The sequence below is a fragment of the Tenrec ecaudatus genome, chromosome X, assembly GCF_050624435.1.
Source record: "Tenrec ecaudatus isolate mTenEca1 chromosome X, mTenEca1.hap1, whole genome shotgun sequence".
In the NCBI taxonomy this organism is placed as follows: Eukaryota; Metazoa; Chordata; class Mammalia; order Afrosoricida; family Tenrecidae; genus Tenrec; species Tenrec ecaudatus.
Genome location: NC_134548.1, coordinates 5,746,803 through 5,762,292, shown reverse-complemented (window position 1 = coordinate 5,762,292; position 15,490 = coordinate 5,746,803). Strand labels below are relative to the sequence as shown.

General features: G+C 42.3%; 1 pseudogene; it reads right to left on the bottom strand.

The window, feature by feature from the left end:
• The window catches only part of LOC142433152 (AP-3 complex subunit sigma-1 pseudogene), a 31,457-nt pseudogene extending 16,923 nt beyond the window's left edge, over positions 1-14,534 (bottom strand).
• Positions 14,535-15,490: the final 956 nt, after the last annotated feature.

Below are 15,490 nucleotides of genomic sequence, written 5' to 3'. Positions count from 1 at the left end.
TAAGCATTTAAGAACTAGAGGAGAGTAGTATGTTTCATCGTTGCTACCCTGCTCTTTGACTGGCTCGTCTTCTCCCCGTGACCCTTCTGTAAGGGGGTGTCCACTTGCCTACAGATGGGCTTTGGGTCTCCACTCTGCCCTTACCCTCATTTATAATGATATGATTTTTTTGTTCTTTGATGCCTGATACCTGATCCCTTGTTTATCTTCAACCCTTTAAGACCCCAGATGGTATATCTATTGATAGCCAGGCACCATCAGCTTTCTTCAGCACTTTTGCTTATGCACACATTTATCTTCAGCGATCATATTAGGAAGGTGTGCATTATGGAATGCCAATTTAATAGAACAAAGTGTTCTTGTATTGAGTAAGTACTTGAGTGGAGGTCCAATGTCCATCTGCTGCCTTAATACAAAACCTATAAATATATGCACGTAGATTTATTTTCCCACCATCCTATATAAATACATTTACATATGTACATGCCTGTATTTAGATCTCTATAAATGCCCTTTGCCTCCTAGTTCTTTCCTTTATTTCCTTTTATTTTCCTCTTGTCCCACTATCATGCTCAATCTTCATTTGGGCTTCAGTAATTTCTCTCTGTTACATTGTCCTTGCTGAATCCCTACTAGGCCTCTCACACCATCCTTGCCACTAATTTAAATAACTTGTTGCTCCCTTGTCACTGGGTTGGTGAACACCACCTCCTTTCTCCCGCCTCCCCCTCTCCCATGTCCATCCAGAACCACTGGTCCCATTGTTTTCTCCTCCAGATTGTTCATCCAGCCTATCTTATCTAGCTATATCTGCAGAGATAATAATATGCACCAAAAACAAGGCATAGCAAGACAAAGCACCAAAAGAGAACTCAATGATGACAACAAAAAAGAAAACCAGTGACCCAGAAAAGAATACATTAATTTTTTAAAAGAAAGGAAAAGAAAAAAATTATAATTAAGAAAAGAAATAAAAACCTGTAAACACATCAAACTCTGATTTTGGACCTCTAGGTATGTCCTCTAGTCAAGTCCATTTGGGTTCCACGCTCTGGCCCCAAAGTCTGTCCTTTGTACTTCCTCGAGAACTCCCTCCTCTGCTCCCCCACCACCACCATTGCTTTGCCACACGCCTGTAGTGTTTTGACTCGGTGTCGCGGGGTCTGACCGGGCCAATCCTGACACTGAGTGTCCAATGTTGTCGTCCATAGGGCCATGGGTCAGCGAGGGACGCCGTGTCTCATAGAGGGATCAGCCAAATGGTCCACTCTGTGCATTGGCTGTTCGGAGCAGGGATATCGTCCTCCAGGCCTGGTGGGTGAGGATGTGCTCCACTCTCTCTTCCTCCCCATTCATTTGCTCCCATGTGCTCTGATCAGACATACCCCTCTCCCCTAGCTGCAGCTTCAGTGCTGTCCTCTCAAGTAAATTCTTCTGGTGTGAGGGGAAGTTGTCCACGTAGCTGGGATTGGGGCTGAGCCCTCAGGGCCCTCCACTGGCTCCCCTCTCCATGCCGGCATGCTGCATTCGCATCCTAACAGTGAATTATTATTCTAGAAGCAAAGTGTTCTAGAGAGGACTGTGGTGATAATTGAACATCTCTTCTAATGCAGATATAATATCATTCCATAGTTTAATCACATCAAGCAATAGTGAACAATTGCTACCACAATCAGTTTCCAAACATTCTCTTTCTTCTTCAACTCCTTGATATCAGCTCTCCTTTACCCCCTTCCCTCCCCACTGTACCCCACAAAGAGCCCTTATTCTACTTGCTGTATCTAGAGATTTATCAATCCTGGGCTTCCTATAAAAACAGAACAACATATAACAAACATTCAAGAGGGATACCCCAAGTGACAAAATACATCCGAGTTTACCCCAATATGAAAACACACAGAGAGAAAATGTTGAAAACTAGATCAGACCCAAAGTGCATGTGTGTGGGGGGCGGGCCACGGGGGGATTCAACCGATAGGGTTTTTAACTGTTCTAGTCAGGTTTTTCATTTTCATTATCTATAGTCATCTCTCTAATGCACTCTGTTTTGTAACCAATTCATTCCTGTCCCTACATTATGGATCGAGGTAAGTAACTGGAGGCTCATTTCCTCTGTAGATCTCACAAATATTTCTTGAACTTCCACTGTCATTGATAGCATTGGCCAAAGCAGATTCTCATAATATAGGCTCTGATACAATTCCTTCCTTTGGCTTCAGATTATATGATTTACAATCCTTTGGTCACTGACATTGGTGTGCTTCTTCTATGTGGTTAGTTGACTTAGATGGCTGCTTGTTTGAAGGCAAGCCTTTAAGGTCCCAGATGTTATTTGATCTGATAGCTGGGCACCATCTAATTTTTTCCCCACACTTTGCTATAGCACCCATATCTTCTGTGTTCCCTTCCTGGGTGCGGGGTACCAAGCAGGGCCATGAGGTAAGAACTAATTTTTCTTAAACCGGAGCTAGGATTTAGTGTGATTTCAAAACCTGTTCCTGGATCTATGTTATTGTTTTTTTTATCTGCCTTTGACTCCCTTTAGAAACCTGCTTATTAATTTATGGTAGTCTTATTGTTTATCTCCCTGGAACATAAAGATCTTCTATTAATGTTGTCCTTGATTGGTTCCCTGGTACTAATTTTTAAAACACAGTTGAGAGGGATATTGGGCCAATGTAGGCTAACTACATATCACAATATCTGAATATTTCACTTATGGACAAGTCTTCTTGATATGATAGAATTATTTAATTGTATGACATGTGGATGAAGTGCTAATGGATTGTGATATGAGTTGTATGAGCCCCAATGAAATGATTAAAAAGGAAAAAAAAGAACTGGCAACACAGGGAATCCAGGACAGATAAGCCCCTCAGGACCAATAATGAGAGTAGCAATACCAGAACATTAGGGGTAGGTGGGGTAGAAAGGGGGAACCAATCACAATGATCTACATATAATTCCCTCCCTGGGGGACAGACAACAGAAAAGTGGGTAAATGGAGACATCACACAGTGTAAGACATGACAAAATATTAATAATTTATAAATTGTCAAGGGTTCATGAGGAAAGGGGCTGTGGCAAGGGAGGGAGGAAAATGAGGAGCTGATATTAAGGGCTCAAGTAGAAAGCAATTGTTTTGAGAATGATGGTGGCGACAAATATACAAATAAGCTTGACCCAATGGTTGGATGTATGGATTGTGATAAGAGTTGTATGAGCCCCCAATGACATGATTACATTTTTTTAAAAAGCCATCATAATATGACAACTGACAGACAAGTGGGGAAAGATAATAATACTCAAGCACACTTTCATGAGAGTAAACACATACACACACACATACCTGCATATGGTAGAAAATGTGACCGAGGCAGAAAATGCGATTCCAGGTATGTAAGAACAGAAACAAAGTCTCATGGGGATGCAACTTAATGCTAGCAGACCTTGTGGGCTCAGAGCAGGCTCTGGAGGCCTGAGAAGGGTTCCAGAATGTGGATGGAACTTATCTTCCTGTTGCTGTGGTGGGTAAGCCACCAGTAAACCTGTTCTGACTCATGCCATCGCTCTCTACAGCAGAGTGAATACTGCCTGGTCATGCATCAGCCTCAGTCTTTGCTGTGCAGTCATTGCGACAACCCATCTCATCAAGGGTCTTCTTTTTCCATTGACCCTCCATTGTGTCCACCATGCAGGTCTTCTCCAGGGATGGATGTCTAAGTTTTGCCATCCTTGCTTCGAAGGTACATTCTGACTGGCTGTCCTCTAAGACAGACTTGTTTGTTCTTCTGGCAGTCCATGGTTCTCAGAGTATTCATTACGATGAAAATATACCAGTGTTGCTCTGCCTTCTTTATTCATGACCCAACTTGCACATCCATCTGAGACAATTGAAAATACCATGGCTTGGGTCAGGTGCATCTTCGTCTTTGCTTTTAAACATTTTAACAAGATCATTTGCCAAAGCTCTGCTGAATGCAATACATCCTTTGATTTCCTGAACTGCTGCTTCCATGGGTTTTGATTGTAGATCCAAGGAAAATGAAATCCTTGATGACGTTAATGTTTTTACCCACTTCTGTGATGTTCCTCAGTGGCCCAGATGTGAGGATTTTTGTTTTCTTTAAGTTCAGGTGCAATCCATACTGAAGATTTGTACATCACTGGTATTTGTTCATATTAGTGACATAAAGTTGTGTATATTTGTGATTTGTGCATATAAGCACACTTATTTGGACAATACATGGCTTTAAAAATGTTGATTATATAACCCTTGTAAGTGTGTGTGCACATGTTACTTGTGTTATAATCTGATAGCTAATTTATTTAGCTTCCAAGTTCAAATGCCTTAACCTTTGAAGTTCAGCCTACAGGTTTTTATTATTATAACCGAAGTATGGAAAATAATAGCAACAAATTTTAAGGAGTATGTGGAAAGTACTTGATCCCCTTTGCCAAACTAGCCTATGAAACACCATCAAATATTTTAAAGTCGATTGGAAATTCCTTTCAAGTCCACACTCAGTTCCTGTTTTAACCTCTCCAATGGTCTGAGTTAACAAAAGAACTGTTCAATCATATAGTCAAAACTAAAAACTATAGGGGAACTTAAATTCTCTGTAAATGTTCCAATAAAATTAGTTTTTCACAAAATTCACAAGTTTAATTTAATTACCTGATTATATATTTGACTGCAAAGTTCCCTGGTGGCTTGGTGAGTGGTACGATTTGGGCTGAGATCCACAAATTCGGCAGTTAAAAACCGCCAGCCGCTCTGTGGGAGAAAAACAGAGCTTTCTACTCCTGTAAAGAGTTACAGTCTGGGAATCTCAAAGGAGCACTTCTACCCTGTCCTCGAGGGTCGCTATGAGTTGGCATGAACTTGATGGCAGGGAGTCCAATACAATCCAAGAGCATGAGCAGTAAACACTATGCCTTCTCCTGTGTGTCCACAAGGTGGCAGCATAGGGGAGCACTTTCTACAACACTCAGGAACAAAGTCGGCACCATGCCTGTCAGATTAACCCATGTCACAGAAAAGTTAAAAAAAAAATCATAACTATAGGAAACTATATGAAAGATATGGTAGTCCCCGGCTACCATTCACTGGACACCCTCAAAGCAAGATATTCTAACCAAATTCCAAAGACCACCAGTTCCATCACCTTGGGATCACGGTCATCTGCTTCTCACACTAGGGAGTTTCGGCCTTAAATTCAAGGGACTCTGTCAGTTCCTTATATCTGCTACAGGGGAGTTTAAGGGAAATCCCACTTCACTTAGTGAGGTTTACAAATTGGATCCTACCGGTGTGGCTTATGATGGAAAGGACAGAGTCTAAAGTCCCACTTGCCTATAGCATGTGGCCTGGAACACAAAGGGTTGGATAGAAACTAGGTGAAGTGACCAATTAGGAACATAGTACTGGCTATATTTTTCCCTTGGGGTTGATGTAAGCATTATTTTTATTTTTTCTGTTTAGTTTGTTTCTTTTTCTTCTCTTTTAAAAAAATATTTTATTGGGGGCTGTTACTTAATAATACTTATCACAATAAGTATTATTAAGTGAGGTTTCTTTTTTTTTTTTTTGGTTTTGGTTTGTTTTACAATGGCAGGTTGCCCCATCCAGTTTACCAAGCAACAGAAAGATAATCATCTTCTTGGAACCAGATATGCTGACTCCCTCTCCCCATCTCTTGACTTGAATTTCCAGTCAGATTCACTTATCACTCTTGTAGGAGTGTCTGTTGATTTGGGGGTGACCTTGGAATCGTGTTATCTGGCAGCCACAGATTGGTCTTCTCCTACCCCCTCACCCCCAGCTTGAGAAACTGGCCCCAGCTGAGGGGAACCTTCCTCCGTCAAAGTGGGGTTAACGGTGCACAAATAAAGGGTCTGGTTCATGGGCACTAGGTAGGATCACTATCTTGTTGCTTGGGAGACTGGATTAGAAGATTACATGACCTGAGAGCAGAAACCTGACTTTATCTTGGTGTTTATCTAATACGAATGGACTCATACACTATTTGTCCTTCACTCAGTATAATGGTTTCCAGGTGCATCTTCGTCATAAGGTCTTTACTGGTTTCCTTGCTGTGTTTTAGGGATTTTTAGTATTCTATTGTGTGTATGTACCAGTTCCTTTATCTACTCTGTTATTGATGGGAACTTAAGCTGTTTCCAGCTTCTTGCTACTGTAAACTGTGTTGCAATAACCATGGGAGAGCACAGATCGGTTCATGTTCTGTCTCTTAAAAGGTTTATCTTTACAGTTATAGGTTTGAAAGAATATGGAGTTGGCTTTCATGTTTTTCATAACTGCTCACTGGTAATAATATGAATAGTTTTCATTTCTTCTTTGCTTATACTGCTAAATTGCAAATGCTGGTGTAGCACATTGTAATAGTAAAACAGAAATGGCAGTTGACTGATATGGAAATGACACATTTGTTCCCTTGATATTCACTCTTAACCAATGCAATTTTATAAGCCATACAATTCTGTTTAGGCAAAACATCTTTTCTACTGTCCTTCTTTGTGATGAGCGTCTAGCCGGGTACATGATATGTTTGAATACACTTTTGGGATTTCTCACTCTTTGCAGCAAACTGAGCTCAGAGTTCAAGGTAAATTCATATTGTCAAACATGTGTGAGGAAGACAATGAACAAACAATGAATCCCAACCTCCAAGAAAAGGCACAGTGAGTTCGTGCTCATGCACAGGTACATGTGAATAGAACCACTGGACATTTGGGTAACCAAATAACATTAACCACGTGGAATAGTTTTTCTCCAATTAAAACTATGAATGCACATAAAATCTTCTATACAATGACACCTGATTTTAGAAAACCATTTTAGCCATTACTCTGTGTACGTACTTTTCCCTTCTAAAAATTCCAATTACAAATCATCCTCTCCCACAGGAAGATCAGCACTCAGGATAGCATCAGCACTCTTTCTTTAGGAATGAACATAACCTTTCAATTGTGCCAGAAGTGTTTTAGTTCTATTGCTCTGCTTTTCCAAAGAATGCAGTGGTTCCCAACCTTCCTAATGCCTACCTCATGTGGTGGTGACGCCCCACATGATTTTCGTTGCTACTTCATCACTGTCAATTTTGCTACTGAGATGAATCGGTTGACCCCTGTGAAAGGGTCGTTAAACTCACAAGGGGATCTCGACCCACAGGTTGAGAACCGCAGATCTAGATGGCTGGGAGCTAGAGAAGCCTCTGCAACAGTCCTGTCGGTGATGTAAATAAACCAATCAGAAACATCGTGAACCGCTGTGCTGCTTGTAACAGTCACTGCGAGAAACCAGCCTTGGACAGGCACTCATTATGTGGAAGCAAATTTCAGGAGCCATTATCATTTCATGTGTAAGGAGTTCAATATCCAAACACTCAGGATGACTTTACAAAACAATCACACTACTTAGAACAAACTAACTGATTTCTTTCACATGCTCAATTAGTGTTCAGACCTCTAACCATCTCAAATATCATTAATGTTTCTCCACTCTTTACATCGGGCTATCATGCCATATATAGACCATCAAATTACCCCATTTTACAGTACACCATTCAGTGCTTGTGCTACTCTCACCAGGTTGGGCATCCATCACCACTAGCTAGTTGTATAACCTTTTCGTCAACCTCTAAAGATGCTGGGTCACCCGGTCCCTGTCTGCTGACCTATGGGAGCACCAGCTGCATTGGTTTCCCAAACTGATCTGCCATTTTCCCTTCCTTCAAGATTACCCGAGCTCATCCAAGCACATGCTCATTCCAAACAAAATGTGTGGGTGGCAGCACAGAATTCTCTAAGTAATGCATTTATTTTAATCTCGTTAGAGAGTGTGTTAGTCTGGGTACTTTAGAGCAACAAATCCACAGAAAGTCATGTATAAGAGAGTTTTATATAAAGGGTAAGTGTACATCAAGAAAACATCCCAACCCAGTGCTGCCCAAACCCACAAGTCCAACCTTAATCCATATGTCTGACACCAATCCACAAAGTCCTCCTCCATCTCACAAAACACACACTAAGATTCCGACTGCAGGAGGAAAGCCAAGTCAGTGAATGTGTAAGCATCTCAGCAGTGGCAGTGGGCTCCACACGGGTGCTCCAGCGCCCAGGGGTGCATCGGGGTAGGTCCATGCAGCTTCTCTTTGGGGATGTCTTGCAGGAAGTGAGTCTTGCCAGCAGAAGCAGGAACTGGCTAAGGCAGCTGCACCCTGGTCCGACCGTCACAAAGCAAGAGACCCGTGAACTCGTAAAGGGAACTCACAGAGCCATTTATCTCTCCGCCTTTGAATTAACTCCACTTGTGTTTATCGGTCAGGTTGACACAATAAACTAACTACCTCAGAGAGCCTTCAAAAAAAATTACAGTCAAAGCAGTATCTTCCTAAGGGATCTGCTGAGTCCATTCAACTCCAGGCAGAGAGGCCAGTTCACAAGTTTATGGTGATAACTGTGGAATTCCCAAGGGGAAATCTCCCCCACCCCCACCCACCCCCTGGAATTCAATGCGTATTTACCGAGTGCCTATTATATGGACATATTGTTTCAGACCCTGGGACACATCAGAGAGCAAACATCTCTGCTCCTGCCAAGCTTACCGTCCAGTGTTCAGGTGCACATCGCCTGGCCAATGTGACCTGGGCAGATCGGTATCTCTCCATCCCTCAGCTGCCCACGGGGGAAATAATAGGCCTGGACAGGCATGGGTGATGTGCTTGGTGTCCTGTCAGGCCAAACGGACCCCACCCCCCCACTCCCAGACAGTAGATAGGGACTGGGAATTTATTTTTAATTAAGAAAGTATACTGCATGCAGGTCAAGCGGAAGGGGTGGGAGGAGGCTGGAGCCCAATTGTCTGGTGGGGGTGGAGGCGGGGTGGGGTGGGGGGGCGGCTGGAGGCTGGGCTGGCTGCTGGAACTGCTGCTGCTGCTTTGGTGGCTGCCTTGCTGGCAAGGCCTCCTCCTAGGACCGAGCAGGACCAGGCGGTGCCTTTGGCAGTCCATGGACTTTCAGTGTTCTTTGCCAGTGCCATCATTCCAATGCAGCATACCATAGGACCAAGCAATTTGAACGATAAGATACCCAACACCAATCGATAGGTGTCCATCAAAGCAATATTCACAATAGCAAAATGATGGAAACAAGGGAGATACCTATCAGTGGAAGAGTGGATAAATAAACAGTAGGACATGCACACTGTGGTTTGCTATGCAATGTTGAGAAAACAATAATTAACCTTCCAAACATTCCATAACATGGATGGACATGGAGGACATTCTATTGAGTGAAATTGGTGAATCACAAAAGGACACGTGTTCTATGAAACTAGTATTATAAAAAAGTGAAGAAAGGGTTTCCCGTTTAAGGAAACATTCATTGATGGTTGCATGGGATTGGAGCAGATGGGAGGGAGGCTAGAGGATCGATGAGTGTTCACTTGGGTGAAGGAAAAGGCAATATACAGTAACAGTGAAAGTTGGCTGGACATCCCCTTCCAGAAGAGTCGAGCCAGCCATCATGCAGTGTAGCAACAATGAAACATACAACCTTCCTCTAGTTCTTAAATGCTTCCCCCCCACCCCAACCGCCCACTATCATGATCCCAATTCTACCTTACAAATCCAACTAGACCAGAGGGTGTACACTGGTAAAGATAGGAACCAGAAACACAGGGAATCCAGGACAGATGATCCCTTCAGGACCAGTGGTGAGAGTGGAGATACCGGGAGGGTGTAGGGAGGTTGGGGTAGAAAGGGGGAACTGATCTCAAAGATCTACATATAACCCCCTCCCTGGGGGTCGGACAACAAGGAACGGGTGAAGGGATCCGTCTGACAGTATAAGACATGACAAAATAATAATAATTTATAAATTATCAAGGGTTCATGAGGGAGGTGGGTGGGGAGGAAGTGGGGAAAATGAGGAGCTGATACCAAGGATTCTAGCAGAAAGGAAATGTTTTGAAAATTATGATGATAACATGTGTACAAATGTGCTTGATGGAATGGATGTATGGATTGTGATAAGAGCTGTAAGAGTTCCCAATAAAGTGATTTTTTTTTATAAAAGTTATCTTGAGTTGACTATTTTCTTTTGGAGAGATTGTATATTTTAAAATACTATTTAGAATCTATAAGCAGATATTGCATTGAAAGATGGTATAGCTTCTGAAATACCACTGCAATTGCTTCCCCTGTTAAACAGTGTAAGCATATATACTGTATATATATACTCATGTATAAGTCATTTGTTTCAGCACATTTTTATGCAGGTTTTGTGGTAAAATTAGGTGCCTTGGCTGATAATCAGGTTGGCCTATACTAGAGAATATATGGTAATAAATGCTTGATTGTGAGGGGAAACAAGAATTGGAAAGATGAGAAACAGATGGCAACACAAAAACAAGATCACTATGTAACCCAAGCCACAAATCCACTAACCAGCTTTTTACTGGAACGCTTGGATTAAATCTATTTATTGCTTTCTTTATGCGATGTGGTAGTTACTATATTGATTCTGATTGGTTCATTCCACAAAACTCCAAGTTAATATATATTGTAAGATAGTATTTCCCAAGTAAATGGAGGTTAATGCTGCCTACTACATTTGCTTATCATTATTGACCTTAGCAGCTCCCTTATTTGTCTTTGTTCACTGGTGACAATGAAGGGAAAAATTGCTGATGGGTCTGTACAATGGTGGAAACACTATGGAAAGCAGGAAAGCACTTCCGCAAACCGTTGGGAACAGAAACACCATATGAACCAGCACCCCCTTTGCATTGTATGGATCCTAGAGCTTTACGAGGCTTCCACTTGTTCAGAGGCTTTAACTAGCAGGCCTGTCATTTTCAGCAGTTAAATTAAGTTTGAATTCACAATTCCTATGGAAACATTAAGATTGGTCTTTTTTGGTTGAAATTCGTTGCTTTTGCAATAGCTTTCCTTGTACAAACTCAACCTTTCCGTATGGGAGGGAATTTAATGGATTAATCTGGGGCACAGGCTGTCCGTGGTGCAGTGTGGCCCACTCAGGGGCGGCCTGAGAACCACTTCTCTTCCCCAGGCACATCTCTTTGGAGGAACAGCGACTAAATCCGATTTGGAAATGCAAATAAGATTGCAAACTGAGCTGCTGCTGCTGCTGCCATCTCTGAAAGCCCAACCGCAGGCATCCAGGTCTTTGGTTCCTGGACTATTCAATCTGGAGCCAGATTGCAAAGGATGGAACAAAACTTAAGACCAAAAAGCTAATACAGAAGACAATTTCAATCAGGTCATAGGAAGTATGATGAATCTTTTCAGGTAACAGTTATGGGCTCACCAGGGAATAACAATATATTAAATCTTAGACACGTGCGGCGCCTGAGTCAGGAATGGCTACCCCAGAACGTTACCACTTTCCTCTGGCACGGACGGCACGTGCCTGTTGCCGCCAATTTGAACAAACACTGTTTCTCAGAGCTGTTTCTTGGCACAAAAGAATGGCAGTCGGATTGGGTGTGACCCCACGCACAGTCCCCATTGCACAGAAACCAGAGTCTCAGGAACGAGGCCTTGAGGAGGAGCCCGGTGTCCCCTGTAGCAGAGAGCACCTCACAGAGCAGCAGAGCATGGGCACACTGATGAAAGCATCCACTGAGGACACAAGGGGGAAGTTGACGTGTGGCCGGGGAACCGAGGAGCAACAAAACCTAAAGTTGGAATACACCGTTAATACTGCTCATCGTTTTGTTTAGTAAGACTATACATTCGTAAGCATTGTGTATTTTTGTAATACTTTTATCGTGTTCCCTTTTTATTGGTTGGTATCCATTTTCTCTTCCTTTATGCACCTCATTACTAACATTTATTTGTCACAGGGTTAATTTTTTAAAAAAGCAAAATCCACTGCCATCGAGCCGAAGTTGACTCATAGGGACCCTGTAGGACAGGACAGACTCCCGTGGGTTTCCGAGACTGTAACTCCTTGCAGGAGTAGAAAGTGCTGTTGTTTTCCCTCAGAGAAGCTGGTGGTTTTGAACTACTGACCAGAGCCCAATTCGTAACCAAAATACCACCACGGATGCTTATAGTGTTAATAGCCCTTGCTTATTTCTTTGGGGGTGTTTTTTTATTTTTTTTATCTATTATGAAGTTCTCTTTAAACATATATTTTTAAAAGAGGTGAAACAGCCAAAGTGGCCCATTGGTTATAAACAAGTTATAATGCATGCAGGCAATCTTTAAAACTCAAAATTTCTAGGAAGATCTAAAGATGCAGTGGAAAATGCTCAATAGCTATCGGTTTTAAAAGGTAAGGTGGGGAAACAATCATAATAGGGACATCATTTTTTCTTTTGTCACTTCCTGCTTTTTTCATCAGCTGTCAGGAAACGAAGTGACAATAAATACCTATTGGATAACCTTGGCTAAGCAATGTGACAATATGGACCTGGTGGTTTCTTCTCAACACCATTTTAGAATCATATATCTCATAAAACAGATATTCAAAACAATTTCTTCACTTCAAAGTAAACCGAGCAATCCATTGTTTTGTGTGACATGGAGTCCATTCCAGTTCATAGCACCCAAGGTAACATGGAAGAACCGTCCTTAGGGCAGCAATGTTTCTGGGGATGCAGATCACCGGTCTGCAGATGTAGATCAGGTGCTGTTGGTGGGTAACAACCGCCCACTTAACCATTGAGGCACCAGAGTTCCTTGGACAGAAAATTGCAGCATCCAGCTCAAGGCAAGTGCAATCTCCTGTTTTCACACGAGATGGCAGCACAGCGCAGACACAGGACTTTCCGTACAGGTTTGCTGTTCTTCGTGCTTGTGCTGCCGTCTTGTGGACACATAGGAGAATGCATCATGGTGGTTATTGGAATAGTTAATCATTTAATTTGTTCAGCTGCCATCTAGTTGGTTTAGACTCAGGGATTAGTCAGCAAACTTAAATAGGTCTTTCCTTCTCAGGTCCAGGGGAAAATTTTTAGCTGGTGTAGTTTCATGATCATGATATTTAAGTAAGAGAGGAGACCCTCAGACAATGCCTGCATTGTTTAATGTTTCCTACAATTTTCCATAAGTTAAATTTGCATCCCCGATAGTGAGGGAGTAGGGCTCCTTGACGGTGGTATTGTTAAATTCCAATGATGACCTAACTCTTTACCGGGGTAGGTTCTCTCTTGCGGCCATCCAGTCCTTACCAACTCATAGCGACCCTACAGGACAGGAGCAAACTGCTCCCATGAATTTCCAAGACTGTAACTGTTTATGGGAGTGGAAAGCCTGTCTTTTTCCCACAGAATGACTGGTGGTTTAGAACTGCTGCACTGGGGATGGCAGCCCAACGTGTAACCACTATGCCACCAAGGCTCCTTAGCAAAACATCAGCACTCAATATTCAGGGAAAGAACAAATATACCTTCATCCCCGCCCCGCCCCGCCCACCCCACCCCACCCCCGAAGTGTTTTCGCTCTATTGCCTTGATTTCCTGAAATGGGTTTATCTACATGGTCTCCTTCACCCAAATGATGTTTTGTCTTCTCTTTGTTCTGTTCAAGATTTAATAATTATATCTGAGGTTTGCAGTCTCCATTGTACCACAAGACAAGGGTACTGATGTGAAGTCTATAGTTGAAAACATTGGCTTTGATGATACTAGGCTTAAGGAAAATAAGGTTACACCAAGACAGGGACTGAAGTAATGGAATCATGACATCATGTCATGGACTTGTTTAGTATCGGGAATAAAGACAAGACAAGATCATCTGGGCAAAGGAGACCATTAGCATGGAGTCATAATGGCGTCCAAACATTTCTGAGATTCAGAGACTCACATGGGCCAAAATAACTTACAAAATTGGTTCTGGGGGCAAACAGAGCAAGACTCATGACTATGTGACCCCAGGAGGGTAGTCTTCATCAGGGATACACCAAAGCAAGCCCCTAAAGGGGACCACCCCTCCCTGGGCTGGTTAGAGGGGTGAAGACAATCCACATTCCACTTTCTAATGCCATCTGCTTAAGGGCAAGCTGGTTCACATCCCAGGGTAATGCTGTTGTTAGGTGCCAGTGAGTTGGCTCGAACTTGTAGCGAGCCGATGCACAACAGAACTGAACACTGCCAGGTCCTGCTCGGTCCTCACAATTGCTGTCATGTCCAAACCCAGTGTTTCAGTGGCTGGGTCTATCTATCTTGTCAAGGGTTTTGTTTTTGTTGTCTGCTCTTCTACTCTACCAGCATGGTATCCCTTTTCAGGGACTGATCTCTCCTGATCACATGTCCACAGTCCATGGGATGAAGTCTCCCCATCCTGCTTCTAAAGAGTCTTCTGGATGTACTTCTTTCAAGACACGTTTGTTGGCTCTTTGGGCACCCCGTACTGCTTTCCATATTCTGCATCAGCACCATGATTCACATGCAACGATTCCTCTTCAGTCTGCCTGCGGTCATGTCCAACTTTCACATGCATCTGAGGCAATTGAAGTACCCTGGCTTCGATCAGCGCCATCTTAGTTCTCAAGGTAACATCCTTGCTCTTCAACACTGTCAAGCAGTCTCGTGCAGCAGACTGACCCAATGCCATGTTTCATTTGATCTCTTGACTGCTGCTTCTAGGAGCATTGATTGTGAATCCAAGGATGAAATCCTGGACAGCATCAATCTTTTCTCTGTTTATCATGATGCGTCTTATTGCTTCAGCTGTAAGGTTGTTTTGAAAAAATGTTTTACATTGAATTGTGATATACATGGAAGGCTGTAATACTTGATTTTCATTAGCAAGAGCTTTAAACTCCCATTCTGCAAGCAAGATTATAATTTATGAATATCACATACCCCTACACTTTTATATATCTCCAAGTTTACATAAAACTATCTATCATGATGTTCCCAGAGCCAAGTACTGTTCATGTCAGTCATAGCTTTATTTAGTAAGACCATAATTTCTGAAACAACAATCTATCTTTCTAGTAATGTTTTATCACATTCAAATTTATTGAATAGTGACCATTGGCTCCTCCCTCATGCCCTTCATTACAAGAGGTTATTTTTCTAGAGAAGTCACTTAAGTGTTCATAACCCTTGCTTATTTCTTTGGGGCTGTGGTTCTCCATGAAGAAGCGCCCCTTAAACTTTTGTCACTCATAGATGGTAAAAGAGCCTAAATGACCTCCTTCTCGCTGTTAAACACATTCTAATGTATCCACAGGATAAAACACTACACAGCCTTAAAACTTATAAGATAAAGAACTAGTTAGACATACAGGGAAAACAATACTCAATACACATTTGGTTAAAAAGTATGTTTAGGAAACAATTCAAAATGGGGACATAGTTTTTTTCCTTGTGTCCATTCCTGCTCTTTCCTTCAGCTGTCATCTAAAGAAGTGACCATAAATTCTGGATAACCTAGATAGTTTGAGTAAAGTGGCAATGTGTGGCTTGTGCTTTATGTATGCTAATCTT